This window comes from Gavia stellata, chromosome 9 (assembly GCF_030936135.1).
Source record: "Gavia stellata isolate bGavSte3 chromosome 9, bGavSte3.hap2, whole genome shotgun sequence".
Lineage (NCBI taxonomy): Eukaryota > Metazoa > Chordata > Aves > Gaviiformes > Gaviidae > Gavia > Gavia stellata.
In genome coordinates, this window is record NC_082602.1 from 38,891,876 (window position 1) to 38,902,979 (window position 11,104).

Here is an 11,104-nt window from a genome sequence, read left to right on the forward strand (position 1 = left end):
GAATAAATCCTCCAATATTTAAAATAATAATAGTTGAAATGTACTTTCGTTTATTTCAGATGTTGTTGAAGATAGGCTTAGGTATAAAAAACCTTGTTATAACTTCAGAAGGGAGTCCAGTAAAAAGTGTTTTCTTTTAAAAGAAAAACTAGTCCAGTAAAAAGTGTTTTCTTTTAAAAGAAAAACTAGTAGAGTGATCTTCATCCACTTGAAGATGTCTGTTATCAGCTATTATTTATCCTGTTATTTAGTGCTTTCCTTAAATCTGTGGGCAAGCCCTTAATCTTAGATTCTATACGCATTGATCCTTTTGTATGTCATGAATGCTTTAGTTTCATAATTTAGGGAATATGGACTGAAAAAACTAGTTTATTTCTTAACCCTGCTGGACCAGGAATTTGGAAGGACTTGAACAACTTATGATTAGGACTTGACAGGATAGGAACTACAAAGGCAAGTTATTGCTGGATCCTACAAGCCTTGATTATAAACTGACACCAGTAGACGTGTGTACTTTATTTCTTGTTTGAAGATGAGGGTTATGCTTTTAAAATGAACAGAGAGATAGTTTTAAGATTGAGATTATAGTTGTAGTTAAGGATAAGGGATTCCTAGAGTTACCCTGTTCCTCCAGCCTGCAGTACTCTTACTTGTTACTGGCCTGCAGGTAGAGACTCATTAATTGCAACTCTCTGAGCCTGATCATCCAACCAGTTCTTTATTCAACCAGTTGCCCATTCATCTAGCCTGTGACATTCTTGTTTGGATACCAAAATATCGTGGGAGACCTTGTTAAAGTCACATTAAATAATAACCACTGCTTTCTTTTCATCCACATATCTGTTCTTTTTATCATAGAAGGTAATCGAATTGGTCAAGTATGATTTTCCTCAGAAAAATTGATGCTGATTGTTCCCAATCACCCTGTTCTTCCTGTGCCCAAAAGTGTGTTTCAAGAGGACCCGCTCCACTATTTTTCCAGGGACTAAAGCAAGGCTAGTCTTTCAATATTCAAGGCTTGGGTTTGAGTATATTATTCTGGAAATAGCATTTCTGGCATTATAAATTTGATCTAAATTGTGTTTCAGGAAGAAAATGCAACTTCCTCTAAAATCTTCTGTGAGTTGTTCTGACCAGACGTTTTTCCATAACGTTTCCTTTGTTTCAGTTCTTTTTGACTAGTGGGAGGAATGATGGCCATTTCTATTGAGCAACAGCATGGTTATGCTTGTTCTAATGCTCGTGCTTACTACGCTAGGAAATAGTGAAGGAAAATAAATAGTTGGCACTAAACAGCCGGAGAAATTCACTCCACTTTTTCCCAAGCTTTTCTCTTGATTATCCTTTTCTGCTATGCATAATGAGCAGGACACAAAAGAATCCAAGAACTCCAGAAGTCAGTGCCTCTGCAGAGACCATAAAGACCATTTGTGAGAAGTGTCTTTCCAAGAACAAGCCACATGCAAACTGAGTGTAGTTGGCTGATGTTATTGCGGGACCTCTCTCCATTATTTTTCAATGATCTTGGGAGTCTGGAGAGGTCGCAGTCGGCTGGAAGCTGGCAAATGTCCCAGTTTTCAAGATGGGTGTGAAGGAAGACCCTGGTAATTACAGGCCTGTCAATCTCATTTCAGTGCCTGGTAAAATTATGGAGAAGGTTGTTCTGGGAGTTACTGAAAAACACTTAAGAGACAACGTAGTCATTGGTCATAGCCAGCATGGGTTCATGAGGGGAAAGTCCTGCTTAACCAAGTTAATTTCCTTTTATGACTTTTTTTTCCTTTACTTTCTTGGTCACCCATCTAGTTGATCAAGAGAAGACAGTAAATGCGGTGGTTTTGGATTTTAGCAAAGCTTTTGGTATTGTCTCTCACAGTATCCTTCTGAATAAACTGTCCAGCACACAGCTAGACAAGTCCATAATATGTTGGGTGAGCAATCAGCTGATGGGTCAGGCTCAAAGAGTTATAGTAAGTGGGGTTACATTAGGCTGGCAGCCAGTCACCAGTGGGGTCCCTCAGGGCTCAGTTTTAGGGCCAGTGCTCTTTAATGTTTTTATAAATGATCTGGATGCAGGAATCTAATGTACATTAAGTAAGTTTGCCAATGATACTAAACTTAGGAGGAGCTGTGGACTCCCTTGAGGGTAGAGAGGCTTTACAGAGAGATCTGGATAGACGAGAGAGCTGGGCAATCACCAACTGTATGAATTCTAAGAGCAAGTGCCAGATTCTCCACCTGGGACGGGGTAATCCTGGTTATACATACAAATTGGGGGACGAGAGGCTGGACAGCAGCCCCGTAGAAAGAGATCTGGGGGTCTGGGTTGATGGCAAGTTGGACGTGAGTCAACAGTGTGCCCTAGCAGCCAAAAGGGCCAACTGTGTTCTGGGGTGCATCAAGCACAGCATCGCTAGCTGGTTGAGGGAGGTGATTGTCGCACTCTACACTGCACTGGTGTGGCCCCACCTTGAGTACTGTGTGCAGTTTTGGGTGCTTCAACAGAAGAAGGACATCAAACTATTAGTGTGTGTCCAGAGGCGGGCGACCGAGATGGTGAAAGGTCTTAAGGGCAAGACTTACTAGGAGTGGCTGAGGTCACTTGGTTTGTTCAGCCTGGAGAAGAGAAGGCTGAGGGGTGCCCTCACTGCAGTTTACAACTTCCTCAAGGGGGGCAGCGCAGGGGGAGATGCTGATTTCCTCTCCGGTGAGCAGTGATAGGACACAAGGAAATGGAATAGGGCTACGTCACAGAAAGTTCAGATTGGACATTAGGAAGAGGTTCTTCACTGAGAGGGTGGTTGGTCCCTGGAACAGGCTCCCCAGGGAAGTGGTCACGGCACCAAGCCTGTCAGAGTTCAAGGAGCATCTGGACAACACTCTTTGTCATATGGTTAAGTTTCAGGTAGTCCTGCGAGGAGCAGACAATTGGACTTGGTGATCCTTATAGGTCCTTTCTAACTTGAGATATCCTATGTTTCCATGATAAAAATTTTACAAAAATATCTTGCCATTTTTTTCTTCCTTGGTGTTGGAAAGGTCAAATATATGTTCTTTAATGTGAAAATTTCTGATCTATGTCTGGCAGCAAGTAACACAAAGGAAATTGCAATAAAAAACTTACACCACTAGAAATTTTAGAGACAACAGAAAAAATTAATTTTTATATCAGATTAAATAAGAAAAAAATAATTTTTTTATAGTCAGTTTTTCAAATGTACCCTGTGCCTTGTAGGAGCTAATTACGAAATCAGTTGTTGATGCAAGTTTTTGGATTTTGGTTTATAGAAGGCTCTGGCTGTTTGAATCCATTTTACTTAGTTGTACAGCAATTAGAATGCTTGGACTTTCTGCTTAATTCTTTTCCCAAATTACATAAATCTACTCCTTATTTCAGGAGAGATGATGGTGTCACCATTAAATAGTCCAGATGCTTTAGAACAGAAACAAGATAGTCCAGGAATTTGTCACCTTCTGGGAGGGAAGGAGTCTCTCGCTTCTATGTTTGATGCAATATCCACAAAAACTCCTGAAAAAAGAAAAGCTGTACTGGAAGAAAATATTAGTGTGGATAGTTTGTCAATAATTCCAGAAAAACAAGCATCTCGGGTGAAATCAGGAAGTAAAAGGAGGACTCCAAAGCAGAAATTGGAGCCCGTTGAGGTCACGTCAGGCATCAAGGAGCTTTTAGAGACCCCAGAGCAAAGGTCAGAACCGGTAGAGGCTTTGTCGGGCATCAAGCAGCTCATGAAGACCCCGAAGCAAAAGTCAGAACCTGTAGAGTCTTTGTCGGGCATCAAGCAGCTCATGAAGACCCCGAAGCAGAAGTCAGAGCCTGTAGAGGCTTTGTCGGGCATCAAGCAGCTCATGAAGACCCCGAAGCAGAAGTCAGAGCCTGTAGAGGCTTTGTCAGGCATCAAGCAGCTCATGAAGACCCCAAAGCAAAAGTCAGAACCTGTAGAGTCTTTGTCGGGCATCAAGGAGCTCATGAAGACCCCGAAGCAGAAGTCGGAGCCTGTAGAGGCTTTGTCAGGCATCAAGCAGCTCATGAAGACCCCAAAGCAAAAGTCAGAACCTGTAGAGTCTTTGTCGGGCATCAAGGAGCTCATGAAGACCCCGAAGCAGAAGTCGGAGCCTGTAGAGGCTTTGTCAGGCGTCAAGCAGCTCATGAAGACCCCAAAGCAGAAGTCGGAGCCTGTAGAAGCCTTGTCAGGCATCAAGCAGCTCCTGAGGACACCAGAGCAAAAGTCAGAGCCAGTCGAGGTCCTATCAGGCATCAAGCAGCTCTTGAGGACCCCGCAGCAAGAGTTGGAACCTATTACAGATGAAATTGCCTTTAAAAGATTGCTGAAGACTCCAGTACAAAGAAGGGAAGCAGTAAAAGATGTGGCAGATGTTACTTTAATTAAGAAAACTCCAAAGATGAAATATCAACCAGTAGAAGACATGATTGGGGTCAGCCGTATTTTCAAGACACCGAAGGAAAAAGTTGAACCCATAGAAGATGTGTTTGGTATTAGTAGACTAGTGAAGACTCCAAGAGAGAAGTATCAACCAGTTGAGGATTTTGTGGGTCTGCAAAGGCTTGTGACAGAACCCAGGCAGAAAAGTTCCGATTTTGAAGTGGACTATGTTGGAGTTACGGAAATGTTTGATATACCAGAGGAAATTAAGGTAAAATACTTTCTTTAGCTTTTGGAAGGAATGTATTTGGATTTTGAAGCCCATGGTTGAAATGAATTCTTAGGCCTCCTAGTATGACATCTTGTATGTTACAGAACTTCAAATCTGTCATGCCTGTACCTCTGGAGGAAATGGTACCTTCTGGAAAAGCACCTCATGTTGATTTGAAAACTAAAGATGGGAATCTTTTTTCCTTGGTATCTTGGTCCAGGTGAATGGCCCCCTGCTAGAAGACATAGCTTATTACAAATTTGAATCTAAGCACTTTCTTTTTTTTCCTGGTCATTTGCTCCTATTACATTTAAAGCACCCTTTAAATTGCTTACAAACTATAATCAAATTCTTTCTGGGCCTTCCTTTTCATAAGCAAGGCGTAGGGTTGTTTTTATTTTGTACAGCTGCTTCATACCCTATAGATTAAACTTTAAGCTCTCTTTTTCTTTGCAAATCCAAAATTGTTGAGCTTTTGACACAACATGTTACTGTGTGGTCAGTTGATTGCTCACTATGCCCCTAAGTCTTTCATTCATTGCTTTCTGAATGGATGTCTGTTTTATAGCGATAGCTTTATCACTGTACATTTGCCTGTGCTAATATGTATTTTCTTTGAAGGAACCCTGTCTAAGTGGTTACTGAGGTTGCTCTGGGTTACCATTCTGACCTTATAATTCACAGCTTCATCACTCTTGTCATTTGTGAATTTTATTAATACTGATTTTTATGTTCATTCCCAGATCCATAGGTAAAAATGTCAGGTATCACTGGGCTTAGTGCTCATCAGTGTAGAACTACAATAAAACACTACTAAATACTCAAATGATTTGGCTTCAATACCCCAAATTCCTTTTAAGCACTCATTTAGACACTTTTCAGCTGATTTAATTAATACTTTTTTAAACTCTGTGCAGTGTTTGTTATCTTTCACTTTAAAAGCTGCTACTATCAAATATATGGATGCAGTTACAAAACTAAGTTGATTTAATTTTTAGAGAAAAGTATTTGACAAGACCTTTTTCAACTATTACTATACAACTTTTTTTATTGCTTGGCTCCATTATTTCCTGTCCTGTCAGATATGCATTTATTGATTACTGTTTATTCCCTTAGGTCAGATCAGTAAATGTTACGGATTCTAAGCAAGAAGAGGCTGCACCTCCATGTACTAATTCCAGTCATAAATATGGTAAGTACAAATACTTTTGCTTTAACTAGAGGAATAATGAATATACAAGGTAATATATGTTACTATGAAGATTTAACATATGTTTTAAAAATTCAAAAATATACGGTGCAAAGCGTGGGTAGCTCATGGAATTTGTGCAGTCATCCCTAATGAACACCAAGTGCTGGAATTCTGTTGATGCAGAAGTAACAGTGTAGTCGTTTGTTGCTGTGGTAATATTGGCATCGCCAAACATACCAGTGTGAAAAACCTGATGTTAAGGTCTCCACCTAAAGTTATTTTTCTTTGCAAAGACTTTCAAGAACGTAGCTTAAACCTATGAATGCTACCTACCAAATAAACCAAACATCTTTGGTCAGAAGTCTGACCTTTAATCTAGAGTTGGTTAAAATCATCATTTGTTTATTTATTTATTTTTAAATTAAGACTATTGTGTGATTTGTTTGACCAAGATGACTCTGTTAGGAAAATCAAAACTCACAGATACTTTGATCAGGCATAGTAATATATAACTTTTGTGCTCTTTTCTATGTAAAAACTTTGAATGGGGGAAAAAAACTGTTTTTGAAGACAAAGGAAATATTTCACAAGGTGAAGACTGTCAACAGAAAGGATCAACTAGTGAAGACCAGTCTACCCAGAGACCAACAAGGGGCAGATCACGGAAGACAGTACATCCTGCTTCAGCAAAGCAGTGTGAAAAGGATTTGAATTTAAAAGAATTGCAAAGTCTGGAAAAAAAGAGCACCCAAGAGGAGATGGGGGTGATCAGTACTTCAACTTTAGTAGCTAAAAATGAAGGAAGAGGAAGGAGAACAAACCGTTGCATGCAAGAAGAAATTGTTTCAAAGCACCCTGATCAGGAAAAACTTGAAACTCGTTCATTTGTGGAACCACGTGGAGCTACTCAAAGACCAGGAAGAGGTAAAAAGAAAGAACCAAAGGGGTTAAGACATCCAAGTGAGAATCTTGAGTCTTGTGGCAAAGATTCTACAGTGCTACAAAAAGAACCTGCAAATATGAAACAGGCTTTGCAGGAGTATGGCATCAATGACATATTAGAAATTGAAGATGATCCAATCATAAAGACAGTAAGTGTATCCAGTAGCATTAAAAATGAAAATTGTCAACTGCAAACAGGTTTAATAAAACCTGAAAACAAATCTAATGAAGGTGGTGTAGGAGACAGTGAAGAAATGCTTCTGTCACCTGGGAAGAGGTCTAGAGGAGTAAAAAAAGTAGAAAACACAGAACCACTAATTCCACCTAAAAGAGGAAGAAGAGCTAGAAATGACCAAGTTAAACAAGCTTCTTCAGAGGACCTTCATGGGACAACAAGGAAGCTTCGCAAAGACCCGTCAGCAAAGATGATACAAAGAGATGAACGGACTTCTGACAAAGATACTGAGAGTGCCACAGCAGAAGAATCTGAAAACGGAACTAAACTTGAAAAAAAGATAACGGAGAAAAGAGTTAAGTCTTTAAGAAGTGCTAGAAAGCACTCAACTGAAGTAAAAGCAGACATATGCGGGATGGCACTTGAAAATAAACAAAACATTCAGAAAACCGAGGAAACGTCAGCTGAAACTGATACTGAAACACCATCACACATCAAAAATGAGATTAAAGTATCTCAGGGAGATGAATCAGAAAATGCTCAGGAAAATACAACAGAGGCATGTCAAAGATTAAAGGCAGAGTCACCTTCTGGAGAGACAAACATGCTGGTTACTGCTCTGAACTTGGAAGCAAACAGACGTGCAGTACAAAGAACAAACAGAACTAGAAACAGGAGAGGCAAAAATTACTCTTTGGAGAAAAAGACAGATGAATTTGCTGAAGATGTAAACAACGTAGAATTGATTACTCCCAAATTTGAGTCAGAAACAAAATTGGACGAATCTTCTCTCAAAGATTCTTTGAGCTCTGTTTGTGTCAAGAATGCACACCAAGTCACGAAGGACCAGAACAACCCAGCTGGCACATCAATACCTGCTGCAAACAGTGACAGTCTTGCTCATAGCCATCAAAAACTGACAAGAAATGAACGGGGAATACCTAAACCAAAGCAAACTGAAATCCTGCAAGAGAATCAGGCACAAAACAATGGAACTGCGTGTAGAAGAGGTAGAGGTAGAAAAGTTAATTTTGAACTTGAAGAAGCCAGTTCGAAAGCGGTGGGAGGAAAAAGGAGTTTACCTGGGCATGACAAAGGCATGACTTGCAAAGATGGTCAACATGAGACTTCAGAAAATCCTTCTTCACAACTAAGGAGGAGCAGAAGAAAGCAAGTTGATTCCATTCCACAAAGAGTTTGTTCTACCTTTACGGAAAAACAAACATTAATTGCAGCTCATAGTGAAGATGAGGCTTTTGTGAAAGAGCAAGATTCGGCTTTGGGAGCTACTCCCTCTTCAGCAGAAGGCAATCCACTGAGACGAGGGAAAAGGCAAGAGGTTGCTGCAGCATCGCAAACATCTAGATCTCTTTCTATTAGAAAAAGATGTGGGTTGCTGGAAGGTGATGATAAAAAGATGACTGTGAGAGAAGATCAAAATCCAGCTTTGGGAAATCAAACTTTGCAGGCAAAAGCAAATGCATCAGCAAGGGACAAAAGGAAAAAGACTGATCTAGCAGCAGAGGCAGAAAGTTCGTCTTCTCTCCAGAGAAAATGTGGCTTGTCAGAAACTGATGATAAAGAGGAGAGTACTAATGAAGAACAAAATACGCCTTTGGAAACAGTGTGCTGTGCAAAAGAGAAGCCATTAGGAAGGGGCAGAAGGAAAGAAACTGCTCTGGCATCATGCACAACTAATTACATTTCTCTTAGAGGAAGATGCTGTTTGCTGGCAGATAATGGTAGAGAAGAAGGGCCTAAAGAAGATCAAAATGTTCCATTAGAAACTTTTGATTCATCTGTAAAACAAAATCAACTGAGAAAAGGCAGAAGGAAAGAAATTGCCCTCTCATTAGAAACCACAAGTTCTACTCAGGGAAAACAGGGCTTACCAAAAAAGAATGGTAGAAAGAATAATTATGGGGAAGCAAAAAAGCTGATTTTGGAAAATTCTGCTTCCCAAGAAAAAAAGGATCTTTCAAAAGGGAACTCCAGTCAAACAATCACTTCACTGACTGTCAGTTCCACCTCACTTCAAGGTTTGCCAGAAGATGGTAAGAATGAAACTTCTGAAGAACGACAGAGTATACTTTTGGAAGTAGCTCCATCTACAAAAGAAAATCCATCAAGAGTGGGCAGAAAGAAAACAATTCCTTCCATGTCTGAAGAAACTAGTTCCATTTTGCTCAGGGAAAAACCTGGCTTGCCCAAAGGTAGAGGTCAGAAGAGAATCCTTAAAGAAGGTGAAGATACATCTCTAGAAAATAATTCATCCCAGGAAAAAACAAGACAATTGAGGAATAAAAGGAAAAAGGTAGAATTCATATCAGAGGCAGATACTTTTACTTCTCTCCATAAAAATGTTGACTTGCTAGAAAATGATAACACCTTGGATACTCAAAATGTGTGTTTGACACCCTCTGGTTCTGAAAAAAATACTAAGTCTGGAAAAGGAAAAGAGGTTATCCCTATGCAACAGACAACGTCCACTTCTCGCAGAAGAAAATGTCAGTTGCCAGCAGATGACTTAGCATCCAAAAAATTAAAATCAGGTGAGGCAAGAATTTGCTTTCTATTTTCTAAGTATAGCTAAGTTATGTATAGATATAACAATAATATGTACAAAATTCTAATTACTGTGGGCTGCCGTGCTCTAATGTAGATAGAGGGTAGGTCTTCAATATAGGAAGAAGACTTCAGTAAATAGGATCTATGTTATCTTACATAAACAAGATGTTTCTCCTAAGTAGAAAGGATTGGTTTTATGGGATATGACATGTGTTCTTCCTCTGTTGGGGTATTCAAATGTCTTCGTGCTCTTCTATAATACGTTCTCTCTCAATTCATAACAATAAATTGCAGTTTAGAGTAAATACAGCAACTAACTTACATGCAGAAGAAGGTGGTAATGACAGGGCATGATAATCATATGTTTGTAGCACACACTGTTCATCTTGTTTTCTCCTAAATACCGTCTAAGCTCCTGCCTTTATATCTCCATGTTTTGGAGGACCTTTACTAGTCATCAACTGTTTTTTGAAGGTGATGCTAGAAGGGCTTGAAGCTGTTTTTGCACTAAAAAGACAGCAAAAGTTCCATGCATCTCCCATTTCCTCCTTTACTGTTTTGCTTTCCCCAAGCCAATAGAACTCTTGCTGCAGACATCTAAAATATTCCCTGGAATTTTCAGCTTGATATGATGAAATTTAGTAACTGCCATGATGCAATTAGAAAATCTTATCAAATAAATGTATGCAAATGGAAATAACAACGAATCTTTAGAGCTACATATTGAGGAATTTCCGGCCAAATTGTGTTAAAAACCTTATTGCGATTTAACCATGCCCTTTGTTCCATTTCTCTTTGGCTCTTTCCCTTTTCTATTACATGTGCTTATCCTCATATAACATGTAAATCTCTTTTGCCATGTATCTGTCTTGGTTCCTTGAGCTTTCTTTTGTTTCCCTTTATGCACTTGCTAGTTCCTGTTCCCTGGTACTGCTATATGTACTTGCCAAATGATTGATCTCTTCTGATGCTTTACTACCTGCCTGGATAGTTTCTCTTCCAGGGAGGTCATCTGTCCCCACATGGTTTTTAGTGATGGTTTCTGTGTCTGGTGCTTGAGCTGATGCATATCTCTTGGAGGAGCTTCACTTTTTTTGCTATCTAGATACTTAACTAGGCGTCTAGCCTTTTCTTTACAGTTAAAAGCCTGACTTTCCAGCTTTATTTGGACCACAAAACAGATACTATATATGCATTTTTGCAGGATTTTTCTTCAGTGTTGGGTATGTTTTAGTTTTACATATCCGTAGAAGGAATTTTAGCTAAAATGGTAGCTAATTGGTTTTGGTGCTCTCATTAATGTTAACCTACTTTCAGAAATAGCTGTAAGTCCTCAGGGATCTATCTTAAAGGATATTGGATGTGCAGAAGTATGGGGTTTGCAACTGGTTTGTTGAATTCGTAGATGTAATCTTTGGAATGTAGTCATTGGGGATGTTTCCTTTAAAAACTATGTAACTGAAGATTGAATTTTGTATAAAATGTTTGATTTATGATACAAATTTACAGTTAATTTTTTTGTGTACAAATAGAGAATGACGAAAATAGATTGC

The 11,104-nt window shown here is 39.3% G+C and overlaps 1 non-coding gene across 1 annotated transcript; it reads left to right on the forward strand.

Annotated features, from left to right (window-relative positions):
* Positions 1–4,653: 4,653 nt before the first annotated feature.
* Positions 4,654–6,460, forward strand: LOC104262053 (uncharacterized). The gene is made up of 3 exons (XR_009484095.1): positions 4,654–4,674; positions 5,791–5,866; positions 6,437–6,460. It is a non-coding gene; the product is annotated as an uncharacterized LOC104262053 (transcript).
* Positions 6,461–11,104: the final 4,644 nt, after the last annotated feature.